Source organism: Pogona vitticeps, chromosome 1 (assembly GCF_051106095.1).
Source record: "Pogona vitticeps strain Pit_001003342236 chromosome 1, PviZW2.1, whole genome shotgun sequence".
In the NCBI taxonomy this organism is placed as follows: Eukaryota; Metazoa; Chordata; class Lepidosauria; order Squamata; family Agamidae; genus Pogona; species Pogona vitticeps.
Window position 1 is genome coordinate 279,092,952 of NC_135783.1, and position 12,591 is coordinate 279,105,542.

Below are 12,591 nucleotides of genomic sequence, written 5' to 3' on the forward strand. Positions count from 1 at the left end.
AAACGTGAAGATGGAGAGCTGGAGATCTGCTTCTTAAGTATCAAAACAGAAAAATATTAAGAGTTGTGTTACTGATTGGCTTATCAATTCTCATATGATTGTCAAAAACAATCTAAACCAATTTCCGCCATTAGGAAAACTCACAAGCATATTTACATTTCTTGTCCGAATGAAAGTTTGTAATTCACAACCCTAGACTACCCTGGCGTTGTGCTTCGTTTTGCCAGTCCTGCAAACAGATAATCAGAGTTTTTCCATTTCTTTTCCCCCACGCAATCTCTTAACTTTTTCTCCTGATCTAGTACCTTTTTAATGCCTGCCAATTCTGTTTCAGCATGTTTTTAATGAATGCCTAGCAGAACAAACTACAAGAATGTTTAGTATAGGAAAAATCAATTATTTCCAGCTTGGCCATTACCCTGTTACAAGATCAAGTGTTTTCTGTATGCGTCAAACAGTTGGTACTCTGAATATTGCTCTTTTGGTTCCGTCATTTCTTGACTATATGGTTTCTGTTCACGTTGCAGACATTCCTCTCCTTTCTTTCCTGTTCGTATCTCCAGTACCTTTAGTGATACGCATTTCAGACTTGCTGTGTTTTCTGCCTGCTGTAAACATGACCTGATTCCCTGATTCACTCACCTGCCTTGTGAAGTTGTCTTTGATCTCAAGTCTGGCTTCATGTTTTTGATGTGCAGCCTTCAAGCACTCCGGTGGCATTCATAGTCTCGGCACGTTCAGTTAGTTAAAATAACTGCATCTTGTATGTCCAGTGTTATTTTAATAATAAATGCTGTGGTTTATTTGATGCAGAAATGTAAGCCTGTGCTAAACTACTTGTGACATTGCTTGATTTAAAGAAGTGTAACCTGCCTCCATTCATTATGGAACAAAACAAGTGATACAACCCGAGTTTTCAAATTATCCTCAATACATATTGCAGCCTCATGCCAATTTTCTGCTGAAAATGATGGTTTTCAGTAAGGGGGTTCTGATAGAAAAAGAACTTGAGGTATGATAAAGATGGGTATCCCTCTCATTGGCCACTTAATGCTGGGCATAATTTCTAGGAGACGTTTATTGCCTCTGTCTTCCAGTTGTGAACGAATTGGTGCTCTGTGTTTGACAAAGGTTCAGAAAGTTTAAATAGGTCTACCCATGGACAGCAATGTGTAGAAGTGATTTCTTTTAGCCATGAAGCTATCGGATTTGGCTGGTCAGAAGGAAAGATTAAATGGCAAGTGTCACTCCCATCTGTGACTGCTTCCCTTTGGATTCCTCTAACAGACCTGGTTCCTGCAATAAATATTGTATTTGGGCATTGCAGGTGGCGTCGGTTGTCTGCACCGCCTTTTTCCACCTTTGGTTGCGTCCTTACCTAGACATGAGGGCGCTCACTACCTTAGTACATGTGCTCGTAATCTCTAGATTAGACCACTGTAACGCACTCTACGTGGGGCTCCCTGTGAAGCTGATGCGGAAACTTCAGGTGGTGCAGAACGCGGCAGCCAGACTCCTCACTGGAGTGAGAAAACACCATCACATCTCTCCTATTCTGGCCAAGCTGCATTGGCTGCCCATCCATTTCCGCATCGACTTCAAAATGTTAAAGCTCACATACAAGGCCCTAAACGGTTTAGGACCTCGATATTTGGCGGAACGCCTGCTCCCACCTAGATCGACCCGGATCACCCACACGAACCAGGAGATGATGCTGGGGAGCCTAACGCCGAGGGAGGCCCAGAAGGAAAGAACACGAAATCGAGCCTTCTCGGCGGTGGCTCCTTGTCTCTGGAATAACCTTCCTCCAGCGATTCGTACGGCCCCTACGCTGGGCATATTTAAGAATCAACGAAAACATGGCTATATGTTCAGGCCTTCCCTCTTGTCAATACTTGATTTCCTTTCTCTTTCCATTTATTATTTGTTTTATTATATGGGGTGTTGTTTATTTGAAATATTTTTTATGCTTCACTGTATACTTTTTATGGAAGCCGCTCAGAGTGGTCGATTTGACCAGATGAGCGGGGTATAAATCAAATAAATAAATAAATAAATTATTTCAAACAATTTGCCAAAAAATTGCTTCTCCCCTTCTCCGTTTTCTTTTGCTGTCTCTTAGACTCTTAGAAGGTGTTTATTTGGCAGCATCCACATGTGTTGTACTGAAATTTCTTCTATCCCTAACCAACAGTTTATCACAGCTGTAAGGCCTGTTGCTGTTGACTCATGCATAGCTGAGCAGTGGGTCCATAATTCTCTTTAATTTTATTTGTAAGGATTCAGTCATAATGGACTTTTACCCCATCACATGCCCTATGACATATTGATTTATTTATTTAATTTCTTTATATCTAAGCAACTGGATTTGGAAAGGGCACCTAGATGTAATCTGAGGACCCTGCATTGTTCTGCCACTTGCTCATAACATGTTCAATCCAACACTTTGTCACAAGTTATTTTAAGCCACCTGATAGCAGTAGCATTGCTCACATACTCTTTCCTCCTGTTCAGCACACACATGCGCACAAACATGTACCGTTCTTCCTTCAGCCTTTCTTAGCCAATGCTGGTAACTACTTGGAAGTATTTAAAGACTGCTGGCTCCTGGCTCAGGCTCTCCAAAAAGAATACAAGAGACCAGGCAAGGCAACTGACTCTGGTAGGTACTTGATGAGCCAAGAGGTTCTACCTACTTATGTTTGATGATTAGCACCTTGAGTTTTTTTCTTTGACACAGGGAAAGTGTATTCCTCATTTATTTATAGTCCAAGGTGGTACAGACTGTATTTTATTGTCATGAGAATGCACTATTTGCAAGAAACAATTTTGTATTACCTAAACGTTGCCTAATGTTTTCTTTATATTTTCTTTCTATTAGGAGAAAAACTACAGTAATTTCTGAGTGACTCAAAGTATAATATTGATGGAAATTATATTAGGTGTCATGGTTGGTACTTTGATTTTCACAAAGTCTAAGTTTTTATGTGTATGTTTTTCCCAAATAGCTCGTCTCTGAAGAAAAATACTTTATGTTCCTTATAGTATTAATACCTGATGTTAAATACAGCGTTAATAGAATAAGAGGTTTTCAGAAGCAAGAATAAATTTTGATTTCTTTAGTATCAAATACTATTAATTTTGAACTTTACAATAAAATATAGCCTATTTATTAGTGCATGAAGCATTTAATTTACTTTCACATGTTGGCCGTAAATGGAACAAGACTTGTGACTTAACTTTCGTCACAAGGAGTAATAATTCAGTGGCAAATACCTTTAAATTTTTGTTATTATTTTCTTAATTTATATAAATAATAAATGTAGAGATAGAAGTCCACTAGTACTAGAGAGAGAAAAGGGGCTTTATATTAATGTTTGTAAAAATTCCTGCCAGCATTTCCTTAATGACCGGAATCACAGAGTTGCAAGTTCATCATCTACCTAATGTTTATGTGAGGGATCAGAAGCTATAACACTGCTACCATTAACATAGCCAAGTCTAAAAGACGTACACTACAGAACAACCTTGTCTTTTTCAAGTGGATTTACTGCACAATCTTACCCATATTTCAGTGTGACAGAACACCTATTTAACTGTTTAGGATTGCCAAGGTTCAAATTGGGCATCTTCATTTAAGAAGACCAAGAAAGAAAGGATAGGAAAGATTTGTCTCCAAGCCCTTTGGAAACTGCTGTCATCAGTCAAAGTAGGGAGTAGAGGAAATGAATAATTTGCCCTGTCAGAGAGCTTGGCCAGCTTTGAATTTCAGTATAAACAAACTGTGTTAAGTTTCCCATCATCATGAATTTTAGAAAAATCAGTTAGATTGCCTAATATGAATTGTCACAACATAAATTTCTCCTGAAAAGAATGAGCAGAGCAAGAAGCAATACTGGTGTAAGAGGTGAGTAGGAAGAAAATACCTGAAGATCCCATCCCCCCACAATGCATTCTATCTCTTTTGTGAGCTAGGAGATTTTTGTTTTCTCAGTGATGAAACACCTCACTACCTTTCCATTTAGTGCTGATGAAAAACATGGGAAAATGTATGACAGTGTTACTGTAAACTTCATTATATTAGAAGGAAGGCTTTTCAAAGCTCTGCTGGGGAAAAATAGGTTTGATATATGACAATCCTCACTAGCTCTTTGGTTTTGCTTTAATGTTTTTTGCCCAAATATATCTAGTTTTTACAGTTTGTGCTGATATAGCTACAGAAGGGTCCAAAGCTTGATTACAGTAAGAGTCCTGGGGCAATATCTGACATCTCTTTGACAGTAAAAACAAACAATAATCAAAACCGTGGCACCTTTAGGACTCACAAAATTATTTCAATGGAATTTGTGGATTACAGTCAACTTCCCATGCCTAAAGGCTCACACTAAAATAAATTTGTTAGGCACAAAGGTACTACAGAACTTTTGTTTTTGTTGTTGCTGAAACAGACTTAACAAAGCTACCTTTCTGGAAAATCCTCTTTGAGTTAAGAATATCTCAGTGGTGGTCTAGTTTAGTGTGCTGGGATAAAGTTAATCCAGAGCTACCTTTGACGCTGGCTGGCAGGTGGGGTGGGCACTATAATGATTTGACCGGCCTGCCAAGGAGGATAATCAAGTGCGAAGCCAAGAGTTCAGAACAACTAGACAGATCATAACACATAATGCTAAGGTCAAGCTAGCAGTTGATCATTCTAGAAAATATGACTCAGAGTCACCAAAGAAGCACTATGAGCATCTCCACCATGCCATGTCCCTTTGGAATGAAGAAGAGACTGCTAAGTTGCTATGCCCTGGGGCCTATCTCTGCCTTTTGCCACCTGTCAGCCAACTAATGATAACCGTGCTCTGTCTATTTTTGTCTCTCTATCCTCTATCTGCACAAATCACCAAATGGGAAGGTAATCTGGCTTCTGCCAGTCTTCTCTGTGCTGCTTAAGAAACCTGTGTGTTCCTTTTATGGCAAGAGGTAGGGGTCTGAGTTGGCATTGCACTTAATGGCTTAAGTTAAACGTTTGGATTTCCATATTCCTCCTTCCTCCCCTCTTTATTTTGCCACTTCATCTCTTGAAGAGCTGCAGAGAATTAAAAAATGTGCACACTGGAACTATAGTTGGCAGCTCACTTACAAATAGCATCTTCTCTGAGGAAGCAAGCTAATGAAGGAAAGACTGGGCCTAAGAAGGAAAGGAATTCAGCTTAAAAGATGGAGTAAAGAACATGGCCAAATTCTGCCCAGCTGTGTTTTTTTTTGGGGGGGGGTGTTGTTTTTGTAAAGAACAGAAAACCTTTCCAAGCCACAACAATGATCCTTCCATTGGCAAATTACTACAGTCCGTTGTTTAGTCATTAAGTCGTGTTCAACTCTTCATGACCCCATGGACCAGAGCACCCCAGGCCCTCCTGTCTTCCATTTCCTCCTGGAGTTTGGTCAAATTCTTGTTGGTAGCTTCGATGACACTGTCCAATCATCTCTTCTTCTGTCATACCCTTCTCCTCTTGCTGTCACACTTTACCACACTTTGACTATGTGGACCTTTGTTGACAAGGTGATGTCTCTGCTATTTAAGGTGCTGTCTAGCTTTGTCATCGCTTTCCTCCCAAGAAGCAGGAGTCTTTTAATTTCGTTGCTGCTGTCACTATCTGCAGTGATCATGGATCCAGTGGCCAAGATCTTAGTTTTTTCGATGTTGAGCTTCAGATCATTTTTGCGCTCTCCTCTTTCACTCTCATTAAGAGGTTATTTGATTCCTTCTCACTTTCTGCCATCAGAGTGGTATCATCTGCATATTAGAGGTTCATAGATAAGGTGGTCACGCATTCCCATTTCTTTAAGAACTTGCCATAGTTTGCTGTGGTCCACACAGTCAAAGGCTTTTGCATAGTGAGTGAAACAGAAGTAGATGTTTTTCTGGAACTCTCTGGCTTTCTCCATAATCCAGCGCATGTTAGCAATTTGGTCTCTAGTTCCTCTGCCCCTTCAAAATCCAGCTTGTACTTTTGGGAGTTCTCGGTCCACATACTGCTGAAGCCTACCTTGGAGGATTTTGAGTATAACCTTGCTAGTGTGTGAAATGAGTGCAATTGTACGGTAGTTGGAGCATTCTTTGGCACTGCCCTTCTTCGGGATTGGGATGTAAACTGATCTTTTCCAATCCTCTGGCCACTGCTGAGTTTTCCAAACTTACTGGCATATTGAATGTAGCACCCTAACAGCGTCATCTTTTAAGATTTTAAATAGTTCAACTGGAATGCCATCACCTCCGCTGGCCTTGTTGTTAGTCATTCTTTCTAAGGCCCACTTGACTTCACTCTCCAGGATGTTTGGCTCAAGGTCAGCAACCACACTGTCTGGGTTGTCCGGAACATCCAGATCTTTCTGGTATAATTCCTTTGTGTATACTTGCCACCTCTTCTTTTTTATTTTTTTTTATTTTTTTAATTTTATTTTCAAAACTATTGGGTAATGGGGAAGGAATACAAAAGGCAAAGGGCAGTGGGGGGGGAATGGAAAAAGGGTTTTGAGAATAAGAAAACATCAAATGCATAATCATTCAATCTTACATATCAAGTATATAAACATCTAATCTATTCATGTTCCAATAAAGGTTCATCTTTCTTCTTCTTTTTCTTCTTCTTTTGACTATTTTGTCTATGTATTAACCTCTTTAGCTATCAACTTATACGTGTAATGCAGCTTAAATCTATGTTATTCCCACAGCATCAGAACACCAAGGCCAATTGTGAAATATATCCTCTCTTTCACCCTCCTTTTTTCTTGAGAATACACTCAGCAGACCCAAAATAATATAAATCCTGCTCTCCCCTCCCCTTTCCTCCCTGTGCTTGTTTTGTTTCTGCGACTCTTTTTTCTTCCATATTTTAAAAGGGGAAACAATATCATTCAAAGTTTGCTTTTCAACCTCAATTTCCTTATCTGCTATCGCTACATCTCTTACTGGGTGGTCCTCCATCCCTTGTATATTATCTGATATCTTCATCAATACAACTGGTTCTGAGATCTCTTTTTGGTGTAATTTAACCTCTGCTACCTTCCCTCCCCTAGAGCCTCCAATCACGTCTTCCATCTGGTTAATATAATAATTTACCTGCATGAATTTTTGCAACAGTGACATCTGAAAAGAGGTTTTCCAGTCTAGCCACCGATCTGTAATTTTCTCAGGGGGAGGTTCCATTTTCTGTTTCCACTATTTTCACTTAAAATTCCCTCTCCCCTTTACCCCAGTACACATCCAATATTTCTAATATTTCACCTTGCAACTATACCATATTAACAATAAGATAGCAGGTACATTCAAGTAAGAGATGGAATCTAAAACATAAATCTCTCAAGTGTCTTTGTAGTCCAGTCTTTTTACACGTCGCTAATATCTTCAGACCGGTTGCTTCTTTTCCCTTCTTTTCTCTTCTCCAAGTTTGTTTTAACCTTCACCCGGCAAAACTCTATTATTAGAATGTCATTTGTCAAGATCCCAGTTCAGTTCAAACCACATAGCCCCCAGTTCACAGCTCACAGTCCGTTTCTTCCTTTTACTTCCAAAGACTTCCTTCTCCTCCCCCGAACAGGGAGATCCAGCAATCAGAGTCCCGGCAATATATTATCCACGGAAAGCAGAGTCCCACACAGTCTAAAAATATATAACCACAGAGGAAAAGGGGTCCAAAGTGAACAGCTTGCAACAGAATTTATTTCTTCAAGGCCCGTCAGTTGATTCTTCAAGAGTTATTTTTCCTCCTTTAATGGAGACACGAGCTATTTCTGCCTGGCTGTTCCTTTCGAAATAACTCGACCTTCAGCTTGGGTAAAGCTGGAATGCTAGGAATGCCGCTCCTTATCTCATTTGGTCATAAATTTGCACACAATCACTTGTTCTTCATTTAATGAGGTTTTTCATAGAACAGGGCTTCCACTTACTTTGATGTATACTTTCGCCGTGCTTCTGTTTTCTTATTCTCGGCGAACGGAGCTGTCTTTGGCTAGTTGCCAAAAATGGCGCCCATCTTCGTCTGTGCTGATGTGAATTTCCAGAAGAAAGACAAATCGAGTTGCTGCCCAATCTTCTAACTTCTGTGGCTCACCAGCTGCTGCAGAAGGGTCTCTCCTGACTCTTCCTTGCCCCCCCCATTTCTGGAAGGGTCCCAGACCGAAGTGGTTCTAGCTTTCCCCGGGAGCTATTCCCGAGAGCTGCTAGCTTCACCAAGACGAAGCTCCTCCTCCACTTGCCACCTCTTCTTGATGTCTTCTGCTTCTGTTACGTCCCTACCATTTTTGTCCTTTTGTCCATCTTTGCACAAAATGTTCCTTTAATATCTCCAATTTTTATTCTGAACAGATCTCTGGTTTCTTCTTCATAGCCTCTGTGAATGCACACAAATGGGTTTTATTGCGCCTGCACAAAACTCCTCGGAATATTCTAGAGCTTAAAAAGACATAATTAAAATGACATTGCCCCATGAACCCGAAATACCTCAGTTCCTTTTAGCCACTTCTGAGTTCGGACTCCTTTAGCGATTATTAGAGCTTCTTCCATTTTGATTCCATGGTTTTTGATCTTTGGCTTGTTTAACAGTTTCCCTATCTTGTCACAGGCTTGGCTTTGTTGATTGTTTGATTACGGGTTTCTGATCTTTGGGCTGTTTATCATTAAGTGTTTTGGATCACGGACTTAGACATTCTCTCAGTGAGGTACCCTTTTCTTTCCCCCACTTCCCTCCCCCCCGTTTCCCGCCTCTCTTTTATGGCCTCTTCAGGTCCTTTCAAGAGGTGCATATTGTGTGCCAACAAAATTCCATTCACTGACAGACACGATTGCTGCTTGTTTTGCCTGGGAGAGAGACATCTGACCAACTCCTGTGCGGAGTGTAGGAAATTAACCAAGCTAGCCCTCAAGCTTCACTTGCAATAACTTCGGTCGTATCTTTGGGCAAAGTCCCAACGACCTTCCAGCCTTGTAGCTAGTCTTGCTGCTAGCCCCGCAATGGAACCTACCATTGTCCCTGCTTCTCAGTCCAAACCTTTGGTTCCATTGGCACCGATGACTCCCTCTCCTAAGACGTCCTCCAAAGCTTCCAGGCCTAAGACCATCTCGACACTGATGTCAAAGTCACCTTCGGTCTCTACCAAGAAAAAGAAGGACGCAGTTAAACAAAAGAAAGCTAAGCAGGTGTCTAAGTCTCATTGACCCTGTGAACCTCAAATGGTTCACACCTCCCTCCCCTCTCCTATCTTGGAGGAGTTACCGAGGGATATTCTGGACCCAGATTCCTTTTCTGAAGCTGGAGAGATGGGACTGCTTCCTCAGGCTCAAGCCTCGGCATCAGTACCGAGCTTGTCACCATCTCATGGCCATTCATACTGGAACACATTTCTACCTTACAGTTCTACTTAATCAACATTCACATTTTGAAAAAACAAGGACATACATAAGCATCTGTTGGAGAAAACCCCAGCCCAGTCTCACTCCATTCTATTTCTATCGGGTGGGCAACGGTGATCCAACTTCCCAACTTGGAGGCATTGCTTTCTCAAACTCCTCTGCAGAAGTGATCTGCTAAAAGAGCGTCACATCTCTCCATCCCAACAGTATTCTCAATATCGGGATGTGATTATTGTATCCCACTTGTCTTGACATCACATGACTTCAGAATATGGTGAACCTCTTTATTCTGACATGGATCTTCGATCTCGATGGCTTCTGAGCAGGATCAGGATCTCCCTTCGGAAGCTTCTAGAGAATCCCCATCGAATTTACCGACACCTGACTCAGATGTCTCAGATATCCACCTACCATCTCCATCTGAGGACTTTACATCTTATTCCCAGCTCATTCTCCATATGGCCAAATCTTTGGAACTCGACATTGAACAGCCTCCCCAAACAGGACCTCATCTTCAATGACATAAATCAAGAGAAATCCCCTCCATTGAGTCTGGCATTCATACCAGCCATGTTGAACCTTATCAAGGAGTCATAGGACAAGCCGCATACGTCTATCCAAATCTCTCAACGCATTGAGAATCACTATAGAACGCATGGATTCAGCACAGCTTTTCTCATGAAACATCCTGCTCCAAACTCTATTATAGTGCAGTCAAATCAGTCCCGTGCCGGTAATGGATCTTCAGTCACTCCTACCAATAGGGAAGGCAAAAAGTTGGGTGTCTTAGGCCATCGCCTATATTTTCTGGTCTCCTTTCTTATGAGAGTCTTGAATTACCAAACCGTATCAGAGACCACTGTAGAGCAAGATCCTCCTGGTCCTTCAGGCTGCTCCCGAGGAGACCAGAACCTCTGCCCTCAACACTCATCTTGAGGCCACAACTCTAGCTAGACAGCAGCATCTTGCATCTCGCCACACAGCTGATGCTGCCTTGAAGTCTTTAGCCTCAGGTATTGTCCTCAGAAGGCATGCTTGGTTGTCCTCAGAAGGCATGCTTGGTTGTGCTCCGCAGGGATCAATGATAATGCTAGATCCTGCATTGAGGATCTTCCATTTGATGGTGTTGGTCTTTTTAATGAGAAGATGGATAAGGTGATGGACAATTTGCACAAGATGCATAAGACCGCCCGTTCCTACTCTACACAGCAGCCCAGATACCAACAGCGTAACCAATGGCGCAAGCCCTTTACCTTTCAACAACAATACCAGCAACCCTATCGGCCCTACAAACCTCCAGCTCTGGTTCCTGAAAAATCCAACCCTCCTCAATCTTCCGTGGTTTCTCCCTTCCATTCCCAGGCCCCTGCTCAGCGCAGACAAGGTTTCTGTCACCCTGCAAGAAAAAAACAAGGTATATCCTTGACTCTCCTCTTCTGGACTGTCCTCATCATCCCTGTCTGGCTTCCTTTTTCGACAAGTGGGCCAGCATCACCAAGGACACTTGGGTGCTTGCCATCATACGTTGCGGTTACCTATTGGAATTCAAGGAGCTTCCTCCTCTCGGTTATGTCAGACCCACAACTTACTCACCTGCTTTAGAGGACAAGATTACACTCCTTCTTCAAAAACGTGCTATCCAGAGGGTGTCTACTTAAGATATTTTGGACAGTTTTTACTCACGTTACTTCACGGTTCCCAAAAAGAATAAAGGCCTCCATCCCATTTTGGATCTGCTAAACACCTACATTCATCCAAGGTGTTTTCTCATGGTCACCCTTGAATCAGTCATCCCTCTGCTTCAGTCAGTTGATTGGTTTGTGGTTATAGATTTACAGGACACATATTTTCATATTTCAATTCACAAGCACCATTTCAGATATCTCAAGTTTTCTTTTCATGGGTGTTGCTTACTAATTTTGTGCCCTTCCCTTCAGTCTGTCCACCGCTCCAAGGACCTTTACAAAGTGTCTGGCTCCAGTCGCTGCCTACCTTTGTCTGCACCACATCACGGTATTTCCATACATAGATGACTGGTTGATAGTAGCAAGATCATACAGCACAGCCTGAAGGGATTCTACCTTTGTTCTTCAGACTCTGGCAGATCTCGGCCTGCAAGTCAACTATAAAAATATCATCTTTTAATTTTTTTTATTTTTTAACTAAGAGTGGGATAAGGAATACAAAAGGTCAAAGGAAGTGGGAGAAAAGGGAAAGGGTTATGGCGATAGCAGAACACAAAATATGCAATCATCCAATCTATTCATATTTCAATAACAAATCAACTTTCTGCTTTTTTAAACTATTTGATTACCCTCCAGCTATCAACTTAAAGTTATTTTTTTAGTTTAAGTCTAAGTTACTCCAACACTATCAGGGAACCAGAGCCTTTTGTAAAATAAATCCCATCGTTTAGTTTCCTTTTGCTTTGGACAGTCATTCAGCACGTCTGAAAGAGTATCCCATATTTTCTCAGTAAGCTCCTCTTGTTTCCATAACTCTGCTTTCTTCTAATTTTTGGAAGAGAAGGCTGGATCCAGGACAGCAGTCCAATTTTTAATATAACATTTTCTGATTGTAGTAACTAAATAGCTCACTGGGTAACTCTTTATCCCATCTATGTTACCTGGTATCGTACACAATAAAAGCAGTTCTAGAGTTAGTACAGCTTCATTCAACTCTTGTTTAACATCTGATAACTTCTCTTTAATCAGATCTTCTATCAGGCTAAGACATTCATTTACTTGCTGAAATCCTGCTGTTATTATCCTTTGCATGGTAGCCTGCCATTCTTTGTCTGATTTTTGTGCCACTATTCCCAAATTTTGAGATTGGGCAAAGTCCCCAATATTTGATATTTTAATTTTTCAGAGGTCATTTTGATTTTTCCAATGAGTAGGGTCTGTATAAATAAAACTATATCCTTCACCAAAAATCATAAACCTCCCCAAGGTTCTTCCTCCCATCCTTCCACAGGTATTATGATATATAAATCAACTTTTATCCCAACAATTTAAAATACAAGTGTGGCAAAAATATCCCTTTTTCTCCAGAAATCTAACACAATTCTATTATCAGAGTCCCACACAGTCCAGCCAAAGAAAATCTAGACTAGACAGCAGTCACAGGGAATCAGTCTCACCAATAGATACCAGTCCGACTAATGTTCTTTTCATTAATCCAAAGATTCAGTT

General features: G+C 41.1%; 1 protein-coding gene and 1 long non-coding RNA gene across 2 annotated transcripts in view; one reads left to right on the forward strand and one right to left on the reverse strand.

The window, feature by feature from the left end:
- Positions 1 to 2,420: 2,420 nt before the first annotated feature.
- The window catches only part of CSRP3 (cysteine and glycine rich protein 3), a 28,077-nt gene continuing 17,906 nt past the window's right edge, over positions 2,421 to 12,591 (forward strand). The window contains exon 1 of the mRNA XM_020782872.3: positions 2,421 to 2,662. The gene's annotated coding sequence lies outside the window, so the exon portion shown is untranslated. The remainder of the gene's footprint in view (positions 2,663 to 12,591) is intronic.
- On the reverse strand, positions 3,115 to 8,746 carry LOC140703130 (uncharacterized). The gene is made up of 2 exons (XR_013540495.1): positions 8,248 to 8,746; positions 3,115 to 6,409 (listed from the first exon to the last, which is right to left on the reverse strand). It is a non-coding gene; the product is annotated as an uncharacterized LOC140703130 (long non-coding RNA).